Source organism: Lissotriton helveticus, chromosome 5_1, assembly GCF_964261635.1.
Source record: "Lissotriton helveticus chromosome 5_1, aLisHel1.1, whole genome shotgun sequence".
NCBI classification, from domain to species: Eukaryota; Metazoa; Chordata; class Amphibia; order Caudata; family Salamandridae; genus Lissotriton; species Lissotriton helveticus.
Window position 1 is genome coordinate 7,444,848 of NC_136065.1, and position 13,822 is coordinate 7,458,669.

General features: G+C 43.9%; 1 pseudogene across 1 annotated transcript in view; it reads left to right on the forward strand.

The window, feature by feature from the left end:
- Positions 1–13,822, forward strand: part of LOC144752354 (major histocompatibility complex class I-related protein 1-like) — a 1,183,291-nt pseudogene that overhangs the window by 514,051 nt on the left and 655,418 nt on the right. The window lies entirely within an intron of this gene.

The window sequence follows — 13,822 nt, forward strand, 5'->3', positions numbered from 1 at the left end:
TGGTAGAGGGTGCGTGCGTGCGTGGCTGTGTGTGTACGCGTGAGCCCGTGAGTGGTGGGGGGGTGCGTGCGTGGCTGTGTGTGTGCGCGTGAGCCCGTGAGTGGTGGGGGGGTGCGTGCGTGGCTGTGTGTGTACGCATGAGCCCGTGGCTCCTGAAGGCATTTTGTGAAGAAGGTCTTTTGTGAATCTTTTAATTGTTGCACTGCATCTGAAAGCATTAAATAAATAAACGTGTCATGCGGCCATGTTGCACGAAAACACGTTGTTAATAGACAGCCTGTGTAAAAGAATGAAGATATTATGGAGCGACGTTTCATTTATTTATTTTCTTATGTATGTGTTTGTAGCATGCAGCCATGTTGCAGGAAAACACGTTGTTTATAGTCAGTTTGTGTAAAAGAATGAAGGTATTATGGCGCTACTTTTATTTTATTTATGTATGGTTTTTTATATATAGCGCGGTTGTGCACGACTCATTAAAAAGCAAACATAGTGGCAGTAAGATGGCTTTAGAAGGCGTTCCATGCGTATTATGGCGCTACGTTTAGGAACACATGGTAAGGTGCACGATGGATTAAAAAGCAGACATAATGCTAGTAAGAGTAACTTCGAAGGCCTTTAGTGAAGAACGTGTTTTGTGAATGTTTTAAGTGTTGCACTGTATTCGAAAGCATTAAATAAATAAACGTGGCATGTGGCCATGTTGCAGGAAAACACGTTGTTCATAAGCAGCCAGTGTAAAAGAATGAAACTATTATGGCGCTACGTTTAATGTATTTATTTGTTTTTGTAACATATAGCGCAGACTTTACCCTAGAGTGTCAAAGCGCTTTACAATGCGAACAGAACTGGGACAAGAATCTGCCGCATCACAAAAATTTTTACTGACTTCGTAAGCTAACACTGTTAGATGGAGAGGCTGGTCTTTTGGACGCCATTTGTGCTTTCTGTTGTAGCTGATTTGGGGTTAGATGTAGTTTATGGTGCTTGATAGAACTGGTGTCAGCTAATTCAGCTCCTAGACGTTGCAGGTTTGGTCTATAGGTGGAAATATTGCTCTTTGGTGCCAATTCGACTTTCCACATATGTTACATGGAGGCTGGTTGTGCTTCCCGATGCTGAATGAATAAGGCTAGGCAGTGTCATTTTGTGATAGTTTAGGCATCATAGGCACTCATAAACAGTTCAACGGATAAAGAATACAGTCTGGGCTAGGACTGTGGCTGCACTGATGTCCAGCAAGGTATTTGACGTCTCCAAGACGGCGAGACACAGGCATGCGATTGTGAGACTACAAGCATAGGCTTTGAGCTATTAATTTATTTCAATAACCAAGATCACCCAAAAATGCTGCATTTTGGCAACGTAACATAAGGCTAGGGCTGACATGTAAAACACATGCTTTAATAATTACTTCATATGAGGCACATTCAAAATCCCCTTCTTACCCCCGCTAAACTAGGGACCTGTCTTTACAGCGCAGCTTTATTTTCCACGCTGTACTGTACCACACAGAAGGATAACAGTGCAATAAATGGAGGACACTGAAACACAAGAACAAACGTTACGTAGGCAATAATGGCACTTGTGTAAGTATCGAAAGCAAACAAAATATGAAAGGTAGCAAACAGTGCATTGCAAAAGTACAGTGATGAGTGCATGTTACAAAAGAGTACTAAACACATGTAAAAGGGTATTTCCGCTATAATTGGTAGTCCCTCAAAGTATACGAACACACGTGGTAAGGTAGCTTCCCTATTAAAAAGCAAATAAAGAAAATATAGTGCCAGTAACAGTGCTTTCGAAAACTTTTGTATGTTGTTAGTAACACAGGATTGGAGGCCCTTTTTGCAAAGCGTTTAACACCTCACCCTGTATTTTGTACAACAGCAGATACTAATTACTATGTCTTGTAAATAGTGCATTTGACGTAAAAGTGAGCCTGCTACCAGCAATTAGAAAGGTGCATTAAACATAGCATGATTTATTTTTGTAGCTGAAACAGATGATAGCAGATGCTTGTTAATTATGAGATGATTTATACTAGAGCATCAGAAGCCCTTACATAAAGAACCTTTTTTTGCGAGACTGTATTTCAAGGCAAACATAGTGTAACGCAATTTGGATAGTTGCATTGAAACGCACTCAGTAAAGTTAGCTGACGGTAGTAGGACGACTGCTAAAGCTTAGTTACTTTTCTTTAATATAGCATACTACTAAAGTAAACACCAGTGTCTGTAAGAAGAGAGGTCAAGAAGGCGAACATGTGGTAACGCTTACGAAACTAAAAACAAACATGGTGCCAGCAAGGCAGCTTTTGAAGTACCTTTGTGAGTTTTAACAGAGCTGTTAAATAATAAAACAGGGAACAAATTAACGTGTTACACCTGATAGGACCACCTATTTTAAATTATGCTTGTAAGATAACGTAGTAAATGAAAGAAAGCAGGACAAATGTACTTGTAATAGTATATGCCTACGTTTTCATGGCGCCAGCTCCAACCCAAAGCACGAAATAAATAAGCGTGTTTTCTTGAGGCTTTTAATACTTGCAGTAAGTAACAAAGAAAAGAACGACCATAACATAACGCCAGTTTTCAGAAGATTACGCTGTTTAAAAGCGGTTTGCAAAGTCTCTCCGTGACACTATGGTAGTCAGTAAAAGTACACGAACACACGTGGTAAGGTGCACAACTCACAAAAAAGCAAACATAGTGGCAGTAAGACGGCTTTAGAAGGCGTACCACGAAAAACCGAACACGTAGTAAGGTGCACTACTTTTTAGAAAGCAGACATAGTGATAGTAAGGAATGTCTGACAAAATATCGAAATCAAAAATATCGAAATACAAAAATATCGGGACAAAAATATCGAAGTCAAAAATATAGGAATCCTATCCCTAACAAGGTAAGTACAAAAATATCGAAAAAATAATATCGTAGTACAAAAATATCGTATTTAAAAATATCGTTTTTTTAAATGTATTAATAATAATGTAAAAATAATTATAAAATACATATAATGTTACAAATATTAAATAAAAATATTAAAACATAATTAAAAATTTAAAACTAATACATATACATTTAAAATAAATTAAAAACTTAATAATGTAATGTAATTTTATATTTTTTAATTTCATTTAATTGATTTAATTTACATTAATTTTATTTTTACCCTGTACGACTGTACCCCAAAAACCCAAAACTGACCCTGAACCCTAAAAATACCCCTTTACCCAAAAACCCAAAACTGAACCTGAACCCTAAAAATACCCCTTCACCCATGAACTGAAAACTGACCCTGAACCCTAAAAATACCCCTTTACCCATGAACTGAAAACTGACCCAGAACCCTAAAAATACCCCTTTACCCAAAAACTGAAAACTGACCCTGAACCCTAAAAATACCCCTTTACCCATGAACTGAAAACTGACCCTGAACCCTAAAAATACCCCTTTACCCAAAAACTGAAAACTGACCCTGAACCCTAAAAATACCCCTTTACCCATGAACTGAAAACTGACCCAGAACCCTAAAAATACCCCTTTACCCAAAAACTGAAAACTGACCCTGAACCCTAAAAATACCCCTTTACCCAAAAACTGAAAACTGACCCTGAACCCTAAAAATACCCCTTTACCCATGAACTGAAAACTGACCCTGAACCCTAAAAATACCCCTTTACCCATGAACTGAAAACTGACCCTGAACCCTAAAAATACCCCTGTACCCATGAACTGAAAACTGACCCTGAACCCTAAAAATACCCCTGTACCCAAAATTAATTAATATTATTTAATTACCAATTAATTATTAATTAACAATAACAATAAAGTAAATATATTAGCACATTTGCTGTAATTAATTTAATTTAATAATTAATATTATTTTGCACAATTAATTAATTAAGAATAACAATAAATTATATATAAAAAAAATACTATAATTAATGTAATTAAATAATTAATAATAATTAATTACCAACTAATTAATAATTATAAATATGTAAAAATTAGAATAATTAATTAACTAATTAATAGAAATTAATGACCAATTAATTATTAATTAAAATATGTACAAACATATATCAATTAATTAATTATTATTAAATTACTTCCCACCCTATTCCCCTATAAACCCATAACCCGCTACATAACATATTTATCTATTAATAAATTAATTAAAAATAATTAAAAATTAATTCTCAATTAATTAATTAATAATTCCTACTAATTAATAATTAATTTAACATAATTAAATTACTTCCCACCCTATTCCCCTATAAACCCACATCCCGCTACAGTAGTAAAAGACAATATTTAATAAAATAACATTAAAAATAAATAATAAAACATAATAAATACAATATAATATACACTAAATTTATTTAAAACTTGATATTAGTAACATCAAAGTTATTAATTTCGATATTATTAACATCGATATTTACAACTTCGATATTACTGATATCATGCCAATATCGATATTTAGACTGTCGATATTACTTACCTTCGATATTTTTGTATCTCGATATTTAAACTTCGATATTTTGTCTTTCCGATATTTTATTTTCGATATTTTGTCTGTGTACCGATAGTAAGACGGCATAGTTTAAAAGAATTAACGTATTATGGCGCTACGTTTAAGAACACATGGTAAGGTGCACGACGGGTTAAAAAGCAGACATAGCAGTAGTAAGAGTGCTTTCAAAGGCCATTTGTGAAGAGCGTGTTTTGTGACTGTTTTAAGTCTTGCACTGTATCCGAAAGCATTAAATAAATAAACGTGGCATGTGGCCATGTTGCAGGAAAACACGTTGTTTATAGGCAGCCTGTGTAAAAGAATGAAGCTATTATGGCGCTACGTTTAATGTATGTATTTATGTTAATATATAGCGCGGACTTTACCCTAGGGTGTAAGAGCGCTTCACAATAGGAACAGAGGTGACCGAAAGTATTAAATAAATAAACGTGTCATGTGGGCATGTTGCACGAAAACCCGTTCTTTTTTGGCAGCCTGTGCAAAAGAATAAATGTATTATGCCGCTACATTTAATGTATTTATTTATGCTTTTTTTATATAGCGCGGACTTTACCCTAGGCAGAGCGCTTTATAATAGGAACAGAACTGAAAAGTGGGAACATTACAAGTAAACAAAACAAAAGTTACATTACATGAGGCGAAAGTGACAATTGTGAGTAAACAAAAGATAAGAAGTAGCAAACGTTGCATCATAGGTTGAAAAAGCGACGTGTGCAGGTTTCGAAAAGCATACAAAGTACAAGTAGAAGTATAACACTGCAATAAATGGAGGACACTGAAACACAAGAACAAACGTTACTTAGGCAATGTTAGTACTTGTGGTGCTACGTTTAAGAACACGTGGTAAGGTGCACGATGTATTAAAAAGCACACATAGTGGCAGTAAGAGTTCTTCTGAAGGCGTTCTGTGGAGAAGGTCTTTTGTGAATGTTTTACCTCTTGCACTGTATCCGAAAGTATTAAACAAATAAACGTGTCATGCGGCCATGTTGCATGAAAACACGTTGTTTATCGGCATTTTGTGTAAAAGAATGAAAGTATTTTGGCGCAAGCCAAACATACTGTAACGCAATTAGGACAGTTGCAGTGAAACGTAGTCAGTAAAGTTAGGTGAAGTTAGTAAGACGACTGCTAAAGTTTAGTTACTTTACTTTAATACAGCATACGTCCAAAGTAAACACCAGTCTCTGTAAGACGAAAGGTCAACAAGGCGGACATGTGGTAACGCTTAGGAGACTAAAAGCAGACATGGTGCCAGCGAAGCAGCTTTTGAAGTACCTTTGTGAGTTTTAACAGAGCTCTTAAATAATAAAACAGGAAACAAATTAACGTGTCACACCTGATATTACCACCTATTACCACCTATTTACAACCCTGCTCCTAAGATAAGGTAGTAAGTGTAAGAAAGCACAACAAATGTACTTGAAATTCGTAAACGTGGCATGCCGCCTTCTTGCACAAAAACACGTTGTTTATAGGCAGCCTGTGGCAAAGTGCACCTTACGTTTGCATGGCGCCAGCTTCGACCCAAAGCATGAAATAAATAAACGCCCTTTCTTGAACCTTTTAAAGCTCCCAGTGAACAACAAAGAAAACAATGAGCATGGCATGGTGCCAGCTTTCAGGAGATCACGCTGTTTAAAAGCAGCTTGAGATCACGCTGTTTAAAAGCGTCTTTCAAACTTCCCCCCTCCGTGACTATTCGCACTCGTAGTGAATAACAAACAAAAGAATTAACATAACATGGCGCCCCACACGCTTCCGAGACTATAGTCTAAAAGTGTAAGCATTTTGTTGTCATATGTTTTCACGAACTGTAAGCATTTTATAGGTTTTCACGAGCGTGCTCCGAACAGCCTAACGCCAGCGCCCAGCAGTGCACGTGATGCGAAGGACATAAGCAAAAGCAAAAGCGCGCACACACAATGGAATCTCCGACGGGCCATCGCGAGCAGCCAGCAGCAAAAGCGCGCACACACAATCAAATCTGAGACAGAACAGCTCGTGCCCATCCCCTGTCTCAGATTCCCAGGAAGTGGACAACAGTAGATACTTCGCTGGACGCAATGCTAAACAAGCATTTGCAATGCAATAGGTCTCGCATTAGGAAAGTTTGAGCTATTGGTATTGTAAATGACAATTTTTTTATTTATGTGTTGGTTTTGAAAATAGCGAAATTAATAGCTTTGTCATTTACAATGCCAATACTTTTAACTTTCGCAAACGTGACACCTATAGCATTTGTAATGCAATATATGTATTATTTACGTGACTTAGATGTATTGATATTACAAATAACAATGGCTTTTAATTTTTTTAATAATTAATACTTACATAAAAGTTATTGTAATTTATGGCAATAGCTTAAACTTTTGTAAATAACTTTTGCGAAGATTATGTTCAGTGCATTTTATTGTGACGAAAATCCAAGAACAGAAGTGAAATATTAACATCTTTTTGTGACATTTGTAATAAGGCTTGAAACATTGAGAGAACATATTTGAACCAGTTGTTATTGAATGGTTGCACAGAGTGATGCTGTGGCGTTCAGTGGTGCTGAGTGATGCTGTGGCTGGTGTAAGTGTGCACTGACAACTGGTGGTGTGTGTGCCTGGTGGAAGCGTGCAGTTATAGCTGGTGGTGTGTTTGCCTAGTAAATGCGTGCACTGACTGCTGGAGTGTGCCTGTTAAAACGTGCACTGACAGTTCGTGGTGTGCATGTGCTTAGTGAAAGCGTGCACGAACGGCTGGTGGTGTGTGCCTGGTGAAAGTGTGCACTGACAGCTGGTGGTGTGTATGCCTGGTGGAAGCGTGCACTGATGGCTGGTGGTGTGTGTGCTTGGTGGAAGCATGCAATTATAGCTGGTGGTGTGTATGTTTGGTGAATATGTGCACTGACGGCTGGAGGAGTGTGCCTGTTAAAACGTGCAATGACAGCTGGTGTTGTGTGTCTGTCTGGTGAAAGCGTGCCCTAACGGATGGTGATGTGTGCCTGATGGAAGCGTGCACTAACGGCTTGTGGTGTGTGTGCATGATGGAAGTATGCACTGACTGGTGATGATAGCTGGTGGTGTGTGTGTCTATAGGAAGCGTGCACTAATGGCTAGTGGTGTGTGTGCCTGGTGGAAGCGTACACTGATGGCTGGTGATGTGTGTGTGCCTGTTGGAATCGTGCACTGATGGCTGGTGGTGTGTATGCTTGGTGAAAGCGTGTACTGGCGGCTGGTGGTGTATGCCTGGTGAAAGTGTGCACTGACTGTTGGAGGAGTGTGTTGGTTAAAACGTGAACCGACAGCTGCCGTTGTGTGTCTGCCTGGTGAAAGCGTGGCTTGCTGTAGGTGGTATGTTACTTGTTGTATGATATATGTGGATGCTGACAGAAGCAGCAAAATAGCAGTAGTGTGGCACACTAAGCTAAGCACAGATTTTTAGCTTACGTGTTTTAAGCCACGCCCTTTATTAGATTGGCCATGCCCCTTTGAGAGAATTCCCCCCCAGTTTCTTCATCTCACTAGTCAGAAGTGGGCAGAACATCTGAGCAGGAGGGAGCAGTGCCCAACACAAAAAACGCAGCACAGAAGTGGCCAGAACAGGGCAGTGCAAACTGGATAGACCAGAACAGCGCCCAACAGAAAAAGCCAGCAGAGAAGTGAGCAGGACAGGGCAGCACAGAACAATGCATAATAGAGCAGGGCAGCAGAGAATAGTGCACAGCCGAACAGGGCAGCACACAACTGGACCAAACACAACATTTCAAAACAAAACAGGGCAGAACAGAACAGTACACAGCTGAACAGAGCAGTGCAGCACAGAAGAGGGCCAACAGAACAGAGCCCAACAGAAAAGGACAGGATGGGACAGGGCACCACAGAACTGATCAGAACAGGGAAGAGCAGAACAGGGAAACACAGTCATGAGCAGCAGAGAGCAGAGTGGAATCAAACAACCAACAAACGGCAGAGCTAACATTTGGAACAGAAAGGAGGAAATGAGCTGCGTGAAGAAAAATATAAAAAGCAAAACGACAAAAGGGAAGGACAAAGAAGGGAGAGGAAGGGAAGGGGAATGGGGGAAGGCAGGGTATGCCGTAGAAAGGCAGAAGAGACTGGGAGGTGAAAGGGAAGGGCGTGTTCTAAAGAAAGGGGCATAAAGGGGGCTCTAGAAGAGAATGGAAGAGGTGGGAAGTGAGCAAAAGTAAAACGGAGAGAGGAAACGAAAACGTATAGGACAAGGATTAAGGAGAAAGACATGAATCTGTGTGTGCAGAGGAGCCTGCAGGTGGGCGAGGGCTGGGACTGGACACTGCAGTACCTGACCGACTATTGGGAAAACGAAACTTCACTTTCTTCTCAGTCGAGCCTGTTGGACGCGTCCCGGGGGCTGATCCAGGCTGATGTTCATCCCGTCCAGCAGCAGCACCTGGCAGCATAAGGACGAGCGGCTGCCCCAGGCAACCGAGATGTAGATGGTGGTGCCCCCGCTCACCATGGGCGACTGCAGAAGTGAGGAAGCCGAAGCGGCTGGCACGGACGACAACCCACGGGCTGCGGGCGGGGCTGCACAAAGCCCGTCCGGCCACCTCCATCTGGCTCAGCCCGGTGTGAGCAGGGCGCCGCGTGCGCTGCCCTGTAGCACTGCATCGACCAGCAGCCAAAGAACCTCCGCAGGAGCTTGAGCATTCTCCCCGGTTCCAGTCCGGATCCACAGCCACCACGGGACCGCAGAAGGGTCGTAAACAGGGATAAAAGTACCAGGAAACTGCAGTTACACCAAGCTCCAACCCTCACCGAGCAGGATGATAAAATTAAAAGCACCCAGGAGTGCTCATCTCCGGTGGACAGAGCCGCCTGCAGGGCAAGGACAGCGTGGTCGCAGTGCCAACAAGCCACGCTTTGTGCGGCTCGGGATCCGAAGGGGTGTGGGACGACAGAGCAAGTCCGCTGGGCTCTCCCTTGTGGCACTGCGGGAGGCACTGCATTCTGTTGCCGAACAGGGAGGGTTGTCACCAAAAGCACATCCATGGCCCATGAGCTGGGAGACAACGGACAGCGGGAGGGGGTGGGAACAAAAAGAACGGAAAGTAAACAGCAGCATTTAGGATGGCAGCCAAACAAAACAAAACAAACTCAGTATCCGGCCTGGGAGGAGTGGGAGGGCGGGGGCTGGCTGCGCATGCGCAACATTTCCAAGTTTCGTTTTCAGCTCGGAGCGCGAGCCCGGAGCGACAGCGAAGTGCCGTTCCTGTAGTCCCGGGACCCAGGAGGGGGCCCGGGTGAAGACCAGCGGGGAGACTGCGAGGCCCCCAAGCCTAAGGGGAGAGCCCCGCATCTTGCAGGCATGGCAGAGCAGCTCGAGTGCTCTGCGCGGCTCCTCTAGAAGCCAGAAGCCCGGTTAGGTAAGAGAAAGGAGGGGAGAGGGGGTTGCCTGTCTGGGTGCCTGCGTGTGTGTGTCTGTGTCTGTGTGTGTGTGTGTGTAAGTGCGTGTGTGCGCGCGTGTGTGTGTCTGTGTGCATGCATGCGCGTTAGGCTGACTTGCTGGGAGTATGGGAGGGAAGTGCATGGCGCGGCGCGGGACGGAACGTGCGCGTTCGCGCACACAAATCCGGCTTTCAAGCTCGTAACACCCTCTTGTCCTTCCTTCCCCCGAGACAGGCAACATTAGGTCTCCAGCTGGACGCATCCTTTGGATGCTAACTCCAGCTCGACCTAAAAAGGGCGATAGAAGACATCCCTCTGTCTCAAAGAGGAAAGGACCTTTACTCACGCTTCTTCCTGGTGCGGAAGAAGGACAAGAATGAGTTCAGGCTCATTCTGGATTTGCGACAAGCAAACAAGTGGATTCGCAGGGAAAAGTTTTGCATGCTGTCTTTGCACCAGATTTACCCTCAGCTGCAAAGGGGAGACTGACTTTGCGCGATAGATCTGCAAGATGCGTACTTCCATGTGCCCATTGCACGGAAACACCGGACGTTCCTACGCTTCCTCGTCGGCATCAATCCCTATCAGTACACCGTACTACCGTTTGGACTGAAGTCTGCACCCACACGGCCTCCACCTTCCAGGAAGCACAATTGCACTTCAACATGACGGCCGTCCTGCTGAATCAGCTGGGGTTGCACATAAATATGTCCAAGTCTGTTCCGATTCCGGTCCAGTGCCTGCAGTACTTGGGAGCCTCAATCAATACGCTGTCAGCAAGCGTGTCTCCTTCGGAGGAGAGACGCTTATCACTCCTTCGGAAGGCTCAGGCTCTCATAGCTGCTCCATCTACAACAGTGAGGACGGTGTCTTCTCTACTAAGGGCCGATGGCCTCTTGTATCTTCCTCACCCCACATGCGCGCCTGCACATGAGGCCGCTGCAGGAATGCTTGGAGGCTCAGTGGGATCAGAGGAAAGGGTGCTGGGATGACAGGATCCAGTTGTCTCTTCATGCCCAACAGTCCCTGAGATGGTGGTGCTCGGCAGAGAACCTACTCAGAGGGGTTCCTTTCCACAAGGATATCCCGACTCAGACTATCGTGACGGATGCGTCTCTCCAGGGCTGTGGTGCGCATTCAGACCATCTACGAATCCAAGGAACGTGGTCTCTAGCAGAGTCCACGTATCACATCAATTTCCTGGAACTCAGAGCGGTTCACTCAGCACTGAAGGCCTTTCATCCGTCCTTCCAGACCGACTTCTTGCTTGTGCAGACGGACAATACGACCACGATGTATTACCTCAACACGCAGGGGGGCTCGAGATTGTGCACTCTGTCACAGGAAGCGCAGGCGATCTGGCACTGGCTGCTGGCCAGAGGACTGACGATAACGGCCACTCATCTGCCCGGCATGCAGAATGTTCAGGCGGACGCCCTCAGCAGACTGCTTCCAGAAAACCACGAGTGGGTCATAAACGACGAGGTGCTCGGAGACGTCTTCGCCATGTGGAGCACTCCAGACGTGGATCTGTTCGCCACCGCCGAAAACAGCAAATGCCGCGACTTCGCCTCGAGGTATTATCAGCCGGGGACTCTGGGGAACGCGTTATGGATCAGCTGGTCGAACAGCTTTCTGTACGCTTTTCCTCCCACATTCCCCTGATTCCGGCGGTGCTCATCAAGCTAGCCCAGTCCCGGGCGCGGATGATCCTCATTGCTCCGGAATGGCCCAGGCAGTGGTGGTTCACGGACCTGCTTCACCGGTCGATCCTGCTTCATCAGTGGCAGCCGTGTCGGCCGGACCTTCTCACGAAGTTCGGGGGGCAGATGGTGCACCCCAACCTCTCGTCGTTGAGTTTGGCGGCATGGCTCCTGAGATAGTGCAATATGGCCACTTAAATCTTCCTGAGGATTGCATGGACATATTGAAGGAGGCTAAGAGGCAGTCTACTAGGACCTCTTATGCTTACAAATGTTAGCGATTCTGCATCTGGTGTATGTCTAAGAACTATGACCTGACGACCTGCAAGGAGGATATCATCCTTCCATACCTTCTGCATCTAGCTCAGTTTGGCCTGAATTTCCATTCCATTAAGGTTCATCTGACTGCTTACAGAAAATGCCCTTCGCAGACGTCCTTCTTGCAGATTCCTGTGATTAAGGATTTTTTTTGAAGGGTTGAAGAAGGTGTTCCATCCTGTTCGGCTTCCTTCGCCTTCGTGGGAACTGAATGTGGTGCTGTCCAGGCTGATGAAGGAAACTTTTGAGCCTATTCACAAGGCTTCACTGCAGCACCTGTCTTGGAAGGTGGCGTTCCTCGTGGCCATTACACCGGCCCGCAGGGTGAGTGAAATTCAGGCATTGTGTTGCCAGGAACCTTATACTGTTTTTCGTGCTGCTAAGGTTGTTATGCGTACTCACCCTAAGTTCCTTCCCAAGGTGATTTTTGATTTTCATGTTAATCAGACTATAACTCTACCAACATTTTTCCAGAATCCTTCCACTCCAGCGGAACTGTCTCTTCATTCCCTGGATGTCAGAAGGGTATTGAAATTCTATCTGGATAAGACCAAGGATATTGGTAGATCCGACCAATTGTTTGTCAACTATGGGTCGGTCAGGACTGGCCTGGCTACTTCTAAACAGTCCATCTCTAGGTGGATTGTGTCATGTATCCAGCTCCGTTAATTAGAAAGCGGATAAGACCTTAGGGGGTAAGCCTAGGGCTCATTCTACCAGGGGCAAAGCAGCTACAACAGCTTTGCTTCGAAATGTTCCCATTGTAGAGATCTGCAGGGCGGCCACTTGGAAGTCGGTCCACACCTTTGCTAAGCATTACTGTCTGGACTCTGATGCCAGAGCAGATGCTCAGGTTGGGCAGGCTTCGCTGCGAAATCTGTTTGCATAATAGTGGTGTTGTCTTTTTCTCCACCGCCGGGTTGTTTGTGGGCTTGCCATTCTATTCACTAGATTATGACTATACACAGAGATCCCCTACTACAGAAGGGGTAGTTTCTTACATGTAACTCCAGTTCTGTAGTAGGGGTATCTCTGTTATAGTCATAAGCGCCCGCCCTCCTCCCCGGTGGAGAAAATGGTAATGTACTGTATGCTACAGGCCTTGCTTTATGCACCTTCAAAAAGAACTGAAAGTAAAAGAAGTGGGCTGTGCATGCTGGGATACCGAGGGTCTCTGGAGAGTTCCTTAAAGGCACGGTATCCCTTTTCCAGACACATAATGGCAGCCTATGGAGGCTTGTCTGTTCATCCCTTCCTCTCTATCATTCCAAGGATTTGGTGAGGGGAGGAAAGTTTCTCTATGGGTGAAACTTGACAGATTGTGTTACATGTGTTATTGGTGTAATATCGTTGGCATTTCTAGTTGAAGTACTGGACAGTGTAGCCTTGGAGGTACAGGCTGCATTACTGTCTTGAATTTTATCTCAAGTGTCTATGCAGGACTGCAATGAAGACAGTTTAAGAGATTATTTTTGATTGCTCCGGGGTCCACGCTCGTGGGCGGGACTATTCACTAGATTATGACTATAACAGAGATACCCCTACTACAGAACTGGAGTTACAGGTAAGAAACTACTCCTTGCCCATGAATTTATAAGACTACTGAAGCAAAGCTCTTCGCATTGTTCTAATTACATTTTAGCAGCTTATATTTTTTCCTGCTGCAGGCAAAATCCCTATCCCATGCCCATCAAAAGCTGGTGTTTACTCACTATCTGCAATTTTTTAAATGGCTAATTACAGCATTCAACACGATGTGACTTTTTTTCTCTAAGTGCCAAGTGTGATATACAAAACCATTTTCAACAAATTTGCTAGTATTTTATCCATTTATCTTGA